Source organism: Triticum dicoccoides, chromosome 5A (assembly GCF_002162155.2).
Source record: "Triticum dicoccoides isolate Atlit2015 ecotype Zavitan chromosome 5A, WEW_v2.0, whole genome shotgun sequence".
NCBI lineage: Eukaryota > Viridiplantae > Streptophyta > Magnoliopsida > Poales > Poaceae > Triticum > Triticum dicoccoides.
Window position 1 is genome coordinate 280,774,744 of NC_041388.1, and position 16,554 is coordinate 280,791,297.

Sequence of the window (16,554 nt, forward strand, 5' to 3'; positions counted from 1 at the left end):
CAAAACAAAAAACACTCACGAACACGGTTTGTGTCTCTCACACACACCCACGTAGGTGGGGGACATGCACGAAGAGAAGAGGTGCATGCACGGCGCACGTACTCCCGTCTCTTTCCCAACCTCACCCGCGCGGGTACACGGTGGGCTCATGTCTGTACGAAAAAGGCAGCCCACGTGGTAATTTGGCACGTGTACTGGTTGTCCACTTGGTGAAGGGAGGATCGTCTACCACGGGTGAACAAACAAATTGTGACTTGACGTGTTATGTTAAAAAAGAGGCAAACCATGTGGGGCCTACCTTAGAGGCAAGGCTCTATACACTAGAGTACTTTTGATGTTTCCCGTCAACTCACAGAACAAGGAGAAGCTTGCTTAGTATGCCGTCTCCCCCACCCACGGGCGCGGTGGCTCGCAGGATGAGGTGAAGCTTGCTTACTACGCCTTACGCCCGCTCCCTCGCCCATGCGCGCGGTGGCTCGCAGGACGAGGAGAAAAATTTACTACTCCATCTGTTTACTCCTCGTCCCTACTACCTTGGTTACAAAGATTATATCATATTGTTTGGAATATATATGTCCTTTAGTAGATTTCAATATGAACTACTAGTACATACTCCAAACACTGATGTATATAGACGTATTTTAGAGTGTAGATTCACTCATTTTGCTCCTTATGTAGCACTCTCCCTCGCCCCTCGACCCTCGCCCACGTGGTGGACGTGCAGCAATTCATTCGGTCTCATATAGCCAGAACGATATATACTGCACTACCATTATTGCTCGACTTCCCGAACAGGCGAAGAGCCAATCGCAAGGTTAATATTTTGGAGATGCCAAGCGCAAGGTTATAGGAGAACGAGTAGTAGGTGCCGCGTCATTTATAAATATATTTTTTTCTTCAGTGGCACATACGCAATATGATAGGTTCACATGGAGAGAAAAGGAAACCGCTCCATTATACATAGTCAGGACGGGCCAGCCTACATGGTTGCTTACTGGGGTTTCTCTCTTCACACTCTCTCGCACAAAACGACTGTGGCCACATCTCTAACATCCCGGCGGATCACATCCGCTTGGGAAAGGGGTGGATGCTTAGTTTAGATGCGGTGGCCGTCGCCGACGGTGAAAACCCACTGTCGGCACATCCCGATCAGGGGTCCCTGCCGTTCTCTCTCACAAAGCTGGTGAGGTTGCCTTCGTCCCTTGCTCACTGTTGCGACGTGGGCAGTTGCCGCCTCCATCCGCCCTCCTCAACGTTGAGCTACGTCCCTCAGGTACAACTCCCTTTACAGCTGGCTTGCACCACTGCTCCAGCTGCCCACATCACTCCCTGTGGATATTTCTCTACTTCTTTGCATAGATCAATGAGCTGACAAATCACATAGCCCCAGCAGTAAGTTGGACGGACGAAGCAACCATCACTCTTGCGCTAGTGAGAGGTCATGTCCGCTCTGCCCGGGTATGAATGCGGCACCGATTCTTTGGAGCGGCGCTGACCGTTTCGGGCGGGAAGCGCGCGCGGGCGATGGAGGGGCTTTGGGTGGGCCAGGCTGGTCAGGAGCGGGCATGGCAGCTGTCCGCATGTCCCTACCGGACACGCCCGGAAACGAGAGGATGCACTGACTCTCGCGGCTAAAATTGTACACCACACAACATCTCTCTGTAGGAGTAGGTCGATTTGTCGCTCTCTCTAACACGCACATGGTGTTAAACACACACACACACACACACACACACACATGCACACGCACGCACCTTGGTCCCGTTGCACCTTCTAACGTGACTTATTACACCTAGACGGAGGGAGTAGTAAGTATACGAGATACGGTGGTACACTGACTTAAGTCGAATACAAGTGCCCAAAATTTGTGTGCATGTTATAATAAGGATTCACTTAAAGTAGTACGTGAGCAAACAGAGGGATCAATTGGACAGTGTTCCCGAGTAGTAGCGAGATGTGTGAGGTAAGATACACCGCTGGCGCTTTTAATTTTTCTTATTAATTTGTTTGTTTCACCCTCTGACTGGTGGGACCCAACGTACTACGTAGAGAGAGGTAAGGTGACTAAGGCTGCATTATTTCTGCACCACTATGGATAGTCTTACCACCAAAGCCACATGACACGATTATGATTGAAATCCCAATGACTCCCACACACACACACAAAAACACGGTATGCTTGTCACACGAATGCAGGAATGTATAAAAGGTTATTTCCCTCTCGTTGAACATAACGGGAGGGTTGTGTAGCTGGTTAGCCTGTTCGCTCATCAAACTTGAGGTCTCGGGTTCGATAACTACACTTGAGCATAATTTGTGCCAGGAGGATTCTTTGACTGGTCAAAATGTTTTCTAGGGTTTGCACGCTTCACACTCTCTGTCTCCAGTATATATATACACGCTGGAGCCTCAGCGCTTGTAGTTGCTCTCGTCACACTCTCTTGCCCTCTCCCACTGGAGCCTCAACGCTTGTAGTTGCTCTCTTCACACTCTCTTGCCCTCTCCAGATCTAAACAAGACTTCGTTGGCCTCTCTCTCCCCTCACTGCTGCTCAAAGAGCCGGCAAGATCCGTCCGCCGGGAAGGGAAGGAGGCTTAACGCTGTCGCCGTCGGTGAGGGACTACCGGCGCAGCTTTTTTACTTTCCACCCAGCGGCGGCACGGGAGGGCCTCTGGCCCCTTCTTCTTCGCCGCCGTCCCGTTGCCCACTGAACCACGCCCCAAGAACCTTAAGGTATAATTTACTTACTCCGCATGAATTGCTCTAGCTGCATGTGTACCAGGAATCTAGGATGTGGTTCAAAGGGGAAAGGAGTGGGGGAAAGTAGTGGGAAAAGTTGTATATAGCATGAATCTAGGACGTGGTTCAAAGAGGAAATGAAGGGGGAAAGTTGTATAGCATTAATCTAGGACATGGTTCAAAGAGGAAAGAAATGGGGGAAAGTAGTGGGGAAAGTTGTATCGCATAAATCTAGGACGTGGTTCAAAGAGGAAAGGAAGGGGCAAATGTACTAGTTCAAAAAGGAAAGGAAGGGACAAGGTTGTAGAGTTTGAGCAGGACTAGATTTGCTGCGCTCACATAGGGAAAGGCGTCTAAAGATAACAAAACTGGGACCAACACAAATATGCTCCTTGGTTGTTTGTTCTTTGTTGCAACAGACTGTGCATGACCACAGTACATCGGTAGATGCACATGGTGCTGGTGCGTCCACTGTCCCGTGCAATTCATTAGCTGTTGTTAATATAAGGCCCTGTTTGGTTAAAAACTCCCTAGTCCCTACCTGCTGGGTTCCAGGGACTAAACATGGACTAGAGGTTATTGAATGACATGCTAAAAGACCATGTTACCCCTAGTAATGAACTAATAGAGACAAGGTGCGATGCATGGCATGGGCAACTGTTGGAAAAATTCCCAAAAGGACTCCCTCGGGGTCTTCTTTCTTTAGTCCCAAATGCCCACTTTTAGTCCCTAAAAGTCCCTCCTCTTTGGTTTAGATGGGACTGACACGGAGTTTTTTTAGTCCCTACACCAAAATGTCCCTGTAAACAAACACCCTCTAATAATGCCGCTCGAAAATTGATGCAATGCCACAGTTAAATGCAAACTACATGTTTAACGAATTTTATTGTTAATATAATCTCTATGTTAATATTAATCAATGCCACTGTTTGAGAAATGCTACTATCTTGCTTTCTTTCCCATTTAGATAAGGTAGATGCTTCTTTTTGTTGGCTTCCGTGTCATCCACCGTTATTGACCACTAATTGTTTCCTTTGCACCTATGTGTAAACAGGGTTATCTGCTTCACCTCGTTACCATTGTGACCTTTTATTGCAATGCACAAAACACTTTTGTTTTAAGAGTGTTTTGTGCAGTTCAGCCAAAATGCCACACCGATAACGTTGCTTGATTGCTTGATCTTAGTGGAACTGCACAAGAGGAGATCTTACTTCCTATCCGTTAAGGCGAATTTGGTTCAGATCTTCTTCTTGTGAGTTGTTTGAATTCCGCATCATGAGAGGTCAGTACTAGCCTTCTTTCACATGATTCTGCAGTGTCCATTCATATGTTATGCTACTGGTACGATAATGTTGCTTGATTTTAGTGAACTGCACAAATGGAGACAAGACTTCCAATCTGTATGTGCACCGTAATATCCCATTGAGGTAAGATAAGGATATTTCACAACTGCTGGCCTGTATTTTGCCACTTTCATCAGGAAATTAAGTTTAGTACTATACTTGTGCTCCCTAATTGACATGCCAAATCTTACATTGAAGGCGAAGCTTGTTTGTTATTGAACCAAGTGATGAAGGGGAAGAACAGGGGGAAGAAAAACAAAAATTAACTCCCCGTGCTGTAATGAAGCACTGGAACTGTGATGACACAAGTAATGATACAATTTTGCGTCTTAATTTATTGTTATGGCTGGAACGAGCAATTGTTTTGCCACTAATTTGATGCCACTCTTAATGTAATATGTAATTATCTCTACTTGTGCAAACAGGGATCTTCTTTGAAGATACCATATATTTTAGTGGAACTGCACAAGAAGATGTTGGAACCATTAAACTAATCGAGGAGTATATAGTAAGCATGGCCACCACCGTAGATAGCAACAGATGGTTCCGGAGAATTGCTTCATCTGTATGCTCTACACAATAAGCCTCCTGACAAAGGTTGGTACTCGCCCACTGATTTCATCCATATGATTGAGCTTTGTCATCTCTGTTGGTGTTGTGCTACTGTTTAGATACTGTCATGAAAAAGTGGTATTGTCCTTGAGAAGTGCTTCATCTGTGTTGTTTTAAATATTTCCTTTCCTTTTTTCAAGCAAACAGTGATGCTAGCATTTAGTAGTCCTCTTGTCTTTGCACAACAGGATCATCTTCCTTTGAAGAAGAATATGGAGTACGTGAAGTGACTAGTTCTGATTATGCCAAGATGAAGAAGCCTTGTCTATCTTATCATCAGAAGGAGCAGTTGAAGGATGGTTACATTACTCCCCACAAGACCAAACTAACTTCAGCTCAGAAGGACTGACAAAATCTCCATTTTTCTGCTGTGATGCGCGAGTACAATGTTGTTCTCGGATTCTTTCTGGTGAGTTCCATTTTTCTAAAATTGTGCTCTACATGGACCATGTATGTGCTTGTTGAAACTATCAATTCATAGTACAGTTTCCTCTATACTAATCACTTTTTTGTATTTGTGCAAACAGGGGTGCTTAGCTTGATTTCAATGGGAACTGCACAAAATGTTCATGAATACATCGAATCATTCATTTCCACCACAAGAAAGGAGGTGCCGATAAGTTCAAGGCGTTGCAACATATAAGGGCGAAGTCATACAAGCTACGCGCGAATTTGGTTGATTTTGGTGGAACTGCACAAAAAGAACAGCTTGTTTATTTAGCACGAGGTGCCATGTCAATGTCCGAACTGATGGCAAACCCTGCCCATTCCACAATCGTAGGCATTTGATATTTTGGAATGGGACAACCTTGTCAAATTTTGCTCATTGATTTTAGCAAGACATGCGTTTGATATTTTCGAATGGGACGCCCTTTGCTATCAGCAGCGTCGATCTATTTTTTCTTTTTTCTTTAGTTGTGAAGTAAATATTGCCTCTGACATGTGAGTTGCTGAGATGCATAATCATCGATTGTTTTGAATGTTCTCTATGAATTGCCAGGCCTGTGTGTTTGATTGCAATGTACAGAAACGCTAAAAAGCTGCTCAAACTCTTTGTACTCCTTCTGTTCCTTTTTACTTCGCACGTTGTGAAAGTGCATACTTTTTTGTATAAGATTGGTCAAAGTAGAGATACTTTGACTGCATACAAAACTTGTATGCAGACTAGAAAGGACCAGAGGGAGTACATGTGAAACTGCTGCAAACGAGGTGATCACCCTGGGAATAATTCTAGTACATATTGTTTTGCATGTTCATCTAATGCCAGTGATACAGGAATTCGAACTAATCGAAATAAATTCATTCATACACGGTCGGGTTTCATACAAGCATGCCAGATTTCATTACATTTCATACATTCTTCAACTAAAAAGGGGTGCGCTGGAGGTATAATTAATTAACCGAAGCTACCCACCTGTGTCCCGCTGAGCCGAACAGAAGCTTCAGTGACTTAACTGCAGGTGCAGTTGCGTAACTGACATGTGGCCTGTTGGGCCCATGTGTCAGTCAGCCAACTGCACCAGCAGTTAAGTAGAAGCAGCGTTATTCTCCAGCAGGACTCCCCGACTCCACGTCGCCGCCAAGAAGCTAACCGATCGTCAATGGTCAACCCGCCTAGCTTGGCTTCAACAGGAGGGTAGCAGCGGTGGCCTTACTTGGACCTGAGCGGCGGCGACCTACCATGTTCTACTCTTCCTCGTTTTCTGTGTGGTGCGGCCTCATTGGCAGTGGGGCGGGGCCTCGGCGGAGCCGGCGATGTCCTCTGTCTCGTTGCCGGCGGGCGGCGCCTCAGCGGAGCAGTGGAAATCCTCCCCCGCATTGCCGGCAGGGTGGGGTCTCGGCTGAGCCAGCGATGTCCTCTGCCTCATTGTTGGCGGGGCGGGGCCTCGGTGGAGCCGGCGGTATCCTCTGCCTCGTTGTTGGTTCCGCGGGGCCTCGGCGGAGCAGGGCCTCGTCAACGCCAGCGGAGTAGGGACTCGTCAGAGCCGGCATTGTCCTCTGCCTCTTCCTCGGTCTCGCCAAACAGTGCCTCGCCCGCTTCATCGCCCTCTTTTGCTAGCCTCTTTGTAGGCGGCCGCAGCCTTCGTCACGTGCATGCGGTACCGCCAGCGCTCGATGCGGCCCTTGCGGGCAGAGCGGTACGAGTCGAGCAGCGCCTCCTGCTCCGCCCGCTCCGCGGCGATCTGCTCCTCCGCCTGCAGGTGCTCCTGGAGGAGATGGTGGTTGTAGGCGGCGTCGGCCTGCACCTCCCGGAACTGCTCCTGACGCATCTGCCTCACACTGTCCATATATTGGGCACGGGCCTCGCTGATGGTCATGGTGCAATGCACCAGCGAGGATGGCACGGAGGAGGGGGTTGGCACCGGATCGTTGACTACCATGTTCTCCATTGGGACGTCGTCGTCCTCCAGCTGCCTGCCGGCCAGCCGGTCGGTAGCAATGGCTGCCATCTCCTTGTGGTCCATCGTCCGCCCGTCCCGAAGAGCGTTGGAGCACGAGGAAGCCATGGTGGGCGGTAGTGGTGTGGACAGGAGAAAGGGAACGGATGCGGATGATTGCGGCTATGGCCGGCGCAGCAGTTTATATAGCAATGGTGGGCGGGCGGAGGGACGGACGTGTGGCGCCGGAGTAGCCGCCTCGGCAAACGCGTATCATTAATGTGGGCGGGAGTAGGACGGACGGACGACACTTGTGTCGTTTGAAGGCGGAGCAATCGCCTGCACCGGGAAGCGGGGCGGGCGGCGCTGACTGTTTCGGGCGGAAAGCGCGCGCGGGCGAGGAGATGACTTTACTTGGAGAGGATGACAATGGGGACCCACCAGGTCCATAGCCTCACGTACGCAAGTGCCTCCTTATTATATATATGTATAAAACTATACTCCCTCCGTCTATGTGAATAAGTCGTATTAGAAGGTGCATCACGACCTAGGTGCAAGCTGATTGGTGGAAAAGAAGAATATTTCTCTCTTCTAAACACAACATTTAATCACAACAGTTAAGAGGATGCCTTATTAGCTACCCATGCAGGCCATCATAATTCATAGCATGCAAAGCGCTTTTATTTCTTGCCTAATAACCGCATGGATGTGCTGCATGCATTGGTCCTTGCCCAAGCAAAAAAGGGAGGAAAGGGGTTTCCACGGGAGACAATGAGGCAGAGGTGGAAGCGCTCGCTGGAGTAATTTATTTTTCTTCCCCCTGGTTTCCTGACATCATGGTCCCACACCATTGTCAACCTATGTAGTAGTCAATAAACGAGAGAATTGCACAAGAAGCGGCCGATAGCTGGGACCAAGCAGCTCGAGCAGTATTTGTGTTTTTGAGGTGTGAGCACTGCAGAGTTTTTCGATGTTTAGCCCAGATATTAATTTTTCTCCTCTGAACAACAACAAAAACATCGCTGCAGGTATTAACTCGGCGGGCTGTGGCCCTTCTAGCCCAGGCCAGATATCCAGCCCAGATATTAATTTTTTTCAAGCTGAAAATGGCTAGCCCAGCTATACTATTTTTAGGAATACCCAGGCAAGGTCAAGTTGTTATTCTCCGCCCCACTGGGCTGCAAATCTTTCCTATGAGGGATGCATTAGGCTTAACAAGAAAATGGGCTTTAAGAAATAATAAATAGGATGTAATTATAAAAACTGGGCAGTAACTATAAAAAATGCACCAAACACGTGATTACTTTATAAAATATTATTTTTGGATATTGAAAATTTTAATTTCATTAATTGTTGCGAGCACAATGTTTCGTTGGGTTTTTACGTAATATAAATTTGTATTGAAATTGTATTTAATCTGACTAGAAATTTCGGGATAAAAATATTTCGGATCCCATCAAAATGTGGGAAATTTTATTGAATTCTGTTTTGAACGGTTGGTTGAAATGGGCTGTACTTTTAACAAACTGTAAATGGGCTGTAGTAAATTCCATTAGAATTCAAAAATGGGCTACACATTCTTACAAATCTCAAATGGGCTATAAGTTCTCTGCCACACACTTCTGGCCTTACTAAATTGACGCGTCCCCTAAAAAACAGAGTTGACGTGTATGCAAGGCTTTGCCAACTTATAGTCAACACACGGTTCTAGCAGCAGTGGCTGTTGGATGTCCATCCAACGGATGTCGTGCTTCTTCTTCAATCTCAGATATTCTAGCTTCACCCGCCCAAAGATGATTCCTCCCCCTGACATCTGGGGCGCACCGTTTCGGAAGCTGACTTGTGGGCCTACTAAGTTGACGTACCAAGGGCTTTGTCAACTTAGTTAATATAAACGATTCTAGCTGTAGTGACCGTACGATGTCCATCCAGCGGCCGTAGTGCTTCTTCAACCTCTGGTCTTCTTGCTCCAGCTGCCCAAAGCAACGCCGGTCGTGCCGCCTGCTCCTGCCTCCCGTGGCCGGCTGTGCTGCCGCGGAGGCCTCACCGCCCCCTACTATTCCCACCGCTGGCCAGGCCCTGCGGCTACGGCAGCCTCACACCGCAGCCGAACGAGTGAACCCTCATACTCCTCCGCGTGGGCATCCACTATCGCGTCTTCACTAGCTTCGCGTCGTCCCCTTCCTAGGCCTCGCCGTCGTCCACCGCCTTGGTGCTCTCGGCGCGGCGTGGTCAACGTGGTCAAGGAACGACTTCCATCGGACGTGGACTGTACGTGGAGAGGCTGACAGCTGGGTCCATGGCGGCAGCAAGGAAGTGCCTCCTTATTACGCGGAAAATAATGATTCCTCCACCTGACAGCAGGGACCCACCGGACGGGCCACCAGTATTTTGCAAAAAAAAATCGTTTCCCCCTGACTGCTGGGACCCACCGGACGGGCCACCGTATTTCGCGAAAAAACGTTCCCCCCGCTGTCAGCTCGGACCCACCGGAAGTGCCTCCTTATTATGTAGAAAAAAATGAATACTCCCCCGACTAGCTGGGACCCACCTTGCTGGGAGGCTGACTTGTGGGCCTACTAAGTTGACAGGGACGAAGGGCTTTGTCAACTTAGTCAATATGAACGATTCTAGCTCCAGTGACCGTACGATGTCCATCCAACGGCCGTAGTGCTTCTTCAACCTCTCGTCTTCTTGCTCCAGCCGCCCAAAGCAGCGCCGGTCGTGCCGCATGCTCCACCCTCCCATGGCCGGCTGTGCTGCCGCAGAGGCCTCACCGCCCCCTACTATTCCCACCGCTGGCCAGGCCCTGCGGCGACGGCAGCCTCACACCGCAGCCGAAGCAGTGAACCCTCGTAGTCCTCTCCGTGCGGGCTTCCACTGCCGCGTCGTCCCCTTCCTAGGCCTCGCTGTCGTCCACCGCCGTGGTGCTCTCCGCACGGCGTGGTCAACATGGTCAAGGAACGACTTCCATCGGAAGAGTACTGTACGTGGAGAGGCTGACAGCTGGGTCCACGGCCACAGCTCAGTTTTTTTGTGATTTGCCAAGTAAGTCGCTTTGTCAAGCATGTTGTGCTGCAAATCTTTCAAGACGAGGAGAGCTTTCATTCGGCTGGCCGAGAAAATGGCCCATCAGTAATGAGAAATGGGCTGTACATTTTTAAAACACATCAAACTGGCAATTAGTTTCAAATATCTTTTCTTTCATTTCAAGATTTTAAATTACATTAATTTTTATGTGTGGAGAATTTGTTGCATTTTATATAGATATACATTTATTTTTAAAATCAGTTTGAATGTGAGTCAAAATTTCGGGATTAAAAACAGTTCGGACCGCACCGAAATATGCAAAATTTTATATAATTTTTTAACCGTAGCCACAATATGGGCTATAATGCTAACAAAAAGAATATGGGCTCCAAAAAAACCTTAAGAATTAGCAAATGGGCTGTAAATTATTAGAAATAATGGCAGATGGGTTGTATGCTGTTTCCACAGATTTGAGGCTTTCCTAAAAAAAGGTTGACGCACAAGCACTGACTGTTGGATGTACATCCAACGGCCGTCGTCCTTCTTCAATCTCTGCTCTTCCTTCTCCAGCCGCTCAAACAAGCGCCGGCTGGACTGCCTGCTCCCTCCTCCTCGCGGCCGGCTGTGCTGCTGCGCAGGCCTCACTGCCCGACCATACTCCCATCGCTGGCCTAGCCATCCCTCTACTCACCCACACCTGTTGTTATTCTCCGGCGACGGCAGACGAACCAGTAAACCCTCGTACAGTCGTACTCCCCTCCGCGTGGGAAAAAACTACCTAGTCTTCCCTGCCTCCGTGTCGTCCCCTTCCTAGGCCTCGCCGTCGTCCACCGCCCTGGTGCTCTCGGTGCGGCGTGGTCAACGTGGTCAAGGAACGACATCCATCAGATGTGGACTGTACGTGGAGAGGCTGACAGCTGGGTCCACGGCCGTAGCAAGGAAGTGCCTCCTTATTACGCGAAAAATAATGATTCCTCCACCTGACAGCTGGGACCCACCGGACGGGCCACTGTATTTCGCGAAAAAAACGTTTCCCCCTGACTGCTGGGACCCACCAGCTACATCTTCGCACGCAAGGAAGTGCGTCCGGGCAAAAAAAAATGATTCGCCCCCTGACTGCTGGGACCCACCAGCTACATCTTCGTAGGCAAGGAAGTGCCTGACAGTCGGGACCCACCTGGTCAAAGCGTACGTAGTGTTGTCATTCTAGTCGCGAACGTGTACGTACATACTGGTTTATGTAGAGGCGCGCACGTGTCGTAGTAGAGGCACGCACGTGTCGTAGTATAGGCGCGCACGTAGCATGTACACGTACGTACAACGGCAGGGTGCAAAAAAGAAAATACGGCCACGTATGTGTACATACGGTCGGGGTCTCGAACGCCTACTCGCGCATACGTACGACCAGGGCTTGTGTACATGGCTGGGTCGAAACAGAGAAACAGTGTCGTCATCGTGTTCATGGGGAGGCAACAGAATGCGTCGTGATATGGGGAGGCAACAAAATGCGTCGTGTTCATGGGGAGGCAACGGAACGCGTGGGAGCCAACCGGCTGGGTAGGAACGGAATGCGTGGTCGTGTTCATCGGGAGGGCTTGGACGGAACAGGCGATGGAAACGAGACCTGGCGTACCGCAAAACGGAGGAAACGGCGTTGTGTTCGACCGGCCACGTTCGAAACGGGATCCTGTTCATCGGGAGGGGTCTGGCGTACCGCAAAACGAAGGAAACGGACCTCCTACGGTCGAAACAGGGGTCCTGTTGATCGGGAGGGGTGTGGCGTACCACAAAACGGACGAAACGGACTTGTGTTGGAGCGCTACGGTCAAAACGGGGGTCCTGTTCATCGGGAGGGGTGTGGCGTACTGCAAAACGGGACTCCACGGGATACTGTTCATCTCGACCGTCGACCCCCTCCAGCCTCCACGAGCTACTGTTCATCCACCGTCGACCTCCTCCAGCCTCCACCTGTGACTGTTCATCCACAGGCTCCTGTTCATCCAGCCTCCACCGCGCGCTACTCCACCGACAACTGTTCAACCAGCCCTCTCCACGGGCTCCTGTTCAACCACCCCTCCACAAGCTACTGTTCATCCTGCCCTCCATTGTCTACTTTTCATCCTGCCCTCCATGGGGTGGTCGTGTTCATCCAGCCCTCCACGGGGTCCTGTTCATCCAGCCCCAACCGGCTCGATCGATCGGGGTCATGTTCATCCAGAGGCAACACCACGGGGTCCTGTTCATCCACCCCACCGGGAACTATTCATCCAACCCCCCCCCACAACGCTCACTGTTCATCCAGAGGCAGCATTGATCGGCTTCTGTTAGCAGCAGTAGCAAAGCAATCGCTCGATCGGGTTCAGTTAACAGCCATCGATCGATCGCTCGGGTTCAGTAACGCGTAGCCTGCAGTGCAATCGCTCGGGTTCAGTTAGAGCCAACGCCTCACACACATGCGCGTACGTGTACGAGAGAAGCGCGCATCGCTCGGCCCCCGACTTCCCACCGTAACCGGGAACTCCCCGAAATTTTCCTCGCCCTCGCTTCTACCATGGTTTTTTCCATCATGGACGGCCCAAAGAATGTCATGCAGCTGCGTCTCCGGCCCGCCCAGGACGAAAAGCCCATTTTCTGTCATGATTTTTTGTCATAGAAGTAGGAGCCCACCACATCTATGATGATACCGGGTTTTGTCACAATTATCGTCATAGAAGTGTCGTATGTATGACAGAAAAAAATTTCGTTCGGCCCAAAATGTCACGGATGTGTCTTTTTTTGTAGTGATAATGCCTTTGGTAAATTGTATCATCTGCTTTCTCAAGCATGCTCTACTGTCGAGCTTGTGTTATTTACTCCTGAAGTTTGTGGTATATGTTTCTATGATGCCCCGATGGGCTGAACCTGTGCCTTCCTTAATCTGTGTGAACCCGAAAGATTTCACGGGTCATACTTATCTGGTATTGCACCAGGTAAAACTTTCAACAACTAATTTCATTTTCGAAAAAGCGAGAGGTGAATGGAAGGTTATACCTTGAAGAAGTAGGAGTCGACCTTGAACTTTGTGTTCATGACCATGGTCACGATGTATATCCTATCATGGAAGCTTCTTGTAATAATAACTATTCCCTTGATATATTATCATTTGGTATCTGTGAATTGATCCTTTCCAATCGTGGTTCCGATCATATTTTCCCCTTGATTCCATTTCTCGAACTAGTTAAAGCACTTGTCTTCTGCAGATCAATACACCTCTGCAACCTCTACTATGTTCTACCTTCAAGTATTACCCCGTGGTATCTCGATAAAATCACAGAACCATGTCACTTCTTATGAGTTCTTCTTCAAGTACTATTTCTCACCGATTCCAATTTTTACCCGGGTTCTGAGTTGTTAGACACTCAGGGACACCGACAGTGAATCAAGTCCGTAATCCGATTCATTAACTCTAAGTAATTTTCATTGTTTATGAGTTTAATAATCCTTCAAGTCATTCCTAGCCTGATCGGCTATATCATTATTGTGCTAAATTTTAATTGTGCTACCTGGTCCTTATTCCCAAAGCACAACTTTCGATGATGAGCTAAGCTTACGTCAATCTTCCTTGTCATATCATCTCGCCTTGAACAACAAGATTGATTTCGAGTTTGTGTCGTACCCGTGGTTCCAATAACCTTGCGCTTCATCATTCCTTTGGCTTGATGTCATCGCCAATCGATTGCATCTTCATGAAATCTCTTGACAAAAGTGTCGTGATCATCATCAACCTTATGAGCTCTTCTAGGATATCAATCAAATTCATGATGAGAAATACCATCCTTGCCCCTCGATGAATTGTCTTATCATCGACAACTTTATTGCCTTCCCTCCAGCACAAACTTGATCGTATTTTGACTAGTACCTTGAGTTCCATTATATCCATCTTGTGATATGTTCTACCTTGGAGTATTACCATCCCTTGTGTCAAGAATGTTGTTAAAATTTCACCACCTCTTAAGAATTCTTGATACAGGTGATACTTCTTGCCATATCCGTTTATCCCTTGGTCCCCGTGTTGTTTCTAACCGGAAAACCGACAATTGAACTATGACGTGTGAATTCAAAACTTCTAGCAACCCTATTGCTTTGAAGTTAATGGTCGTTAGTTCATTCTTAGACTATTGGTTATTGAATCCCCATTCTAACCTTGATCATGCTCCCTAAGCCCATATTTCGAGTGCACGTTTCAACCAATGTTTAATTGTGTATGTTTTCCTCGAGCATACACCATCATATCATTTGATCTGACAAATGTTATGTCCTTGTTTACATAACTGTTGAAACCCATCTTTTTGGAAATCTCGAGGAATGGTCGCTAGGTCCATCAGCCACCTCCTCATCCTCTCCTTGGATTACTGATGAACTCTTGTTTTGGAACTCGCTTCCATAGTTCATTTCCCGAGAATCTTGCGATGTCTTCTCGTCAATTTGTGTCGCACCTTTTTATTCTTAGGCATCTTGAGTCTGAGGTATCTTGATCCCAATCAGATCTGAATCTCGGTCAGATATGATGGTTGGAACATATTCCCAAGAGTTATAACATTGGTCTTTAACCCGATAAGGTGATGTCATGCCTAGCACATCTGGCCGGAGGCCCTATTGTTATAGATTCCTTTTCAGCAAGGTTATCCATTTTTCCATGAGGAAATTGTAAGACTTACTCTATAAGTTGTTTCTGATGGATCCTTTGTATCCAAAGTCCGACCTTGCTTGAAGACCATGTCAATGCTATCTCGAAGCATGTCTGCAGTACTCCGATTTTCAACAAGAACATTTAAAGCCCAATGCTAAATGTTTCTTGCTCAATTATCCAGACACCGTTGTATGGGTAATATCATGAAATTTCTCTCCCCTTACCTAAAGAGTTTTCTACATTATATCATGTAATGGATATCATGATCTGCTTGTCCTTGGGCAGGATATACCCTTGAAATATGTTCTTAAACACATTTTCCTTTCCATTGTTCTGTTTAATCTGATAATCATATTTTCCTTTCCATTGTTTGGTTTAACCTTTCTAGTGATCTATATGATCTAAGCACTAATATTCTCCTGCTTATGTAAACACCTTGGTGTACAATTCTGTCAGCAAGGCCCTGTTACTATTGTTGATAACACTCCGGTAGCCACCGATGGATGAGAACTTTGCCTATTGGTCCGCCTCGTTCAACGAGCGGGAAAATGGTTCTCTTCGTCCCTCGCCCTTGGTACCGACGTTGTTGCTGACATAATCAACAGGCTACCCTCCGACATGCTATGCTCTGACATGCCTTGCTTACATTATCATGCAAGACGTCGTCGCCCTTCCTACTTTTAACCCATAGTTCCACAGGATCGAAACCTGACTCTCATGTACACCCCCTATTTCCAAGGTTCCTCGCGTGTGGCCTCGTATGTAATTCACGAGCCACCTTCAGGTCTGATGTCGGACACAATACTTATTCCCGTTGCTTTGACCCATTCACGCCCTATAACAGGCATCGAACGATTGCCTGCCCGCTCGAAACTTCCCAGATTACCTCCTTACTTTGCTCGCGATATTTTCTTAAGTTTCAATTCGAGAGTTACTTTCCGCCACCTTCCTCGATGTTCTCGACCCGATAGTCAACCTTGCCGAGGTACGTTCTCCCAGAATGCCCACCCTTTATTCTTTCGTAAGTACGATGGAGTTCCTGAAGAAAGGACGTTGACTTCATCATGATGACCTAAAGAAGAGAAATGAAGACATCAAGATAATGGATCAACCTCTTCGAGAAGAGCAACCAAGACTGATAAGATTCGCTAGAATTTCGTAATCAAACCTTTCCCCTTACTCGACCTCTTAAATCTCGGGACGAGATTTCTTGTAGTGGAGGAGTTTTGTAACGCCCGGATAATTAAGCTACAGTAAAACTTCGCTAATGATGCCACGACATCCCGTTTACTGTTGGTATTCGCGTGTTAGTACAAAACACTCTAAAATTCAAATTTAAATTTAGCAAGCAGTCAAAGTTTTCAAAACATTAAAACAAAAATGTTCGGTGTGTGACAAATATTGCTATGGTAATTATAGTGAAGAAAACATAATTTTACAAAGTGCCAAAGTGCTTTAAACTAAATAAATAGAAAAGAGAAACAAATAAAAGAAAAGAAAAAACTACTAAACAAAAACAAAAGAAAAAAAGGGGCTCCCTGGCCAACTGGGCCAAATGGCCCAGCTGGCCACCAGGCCGGCCCAACCATCTAGCCTATATGGCCCTTCCTCCCCCATGACCTAAACAACCCACCGACACTTCCCCCCACTCCCCACGTCTCTCCCCTCCCCCTCCCGATCCAATATGGATCAGGGCCAAACCCCCGACGCACCCCGCCGCCCCGGTTGCTGAATCCTCGCCGCCCGGAGCTCGACGCGCTCCCCCGCCGGCATGCTTCTCCTC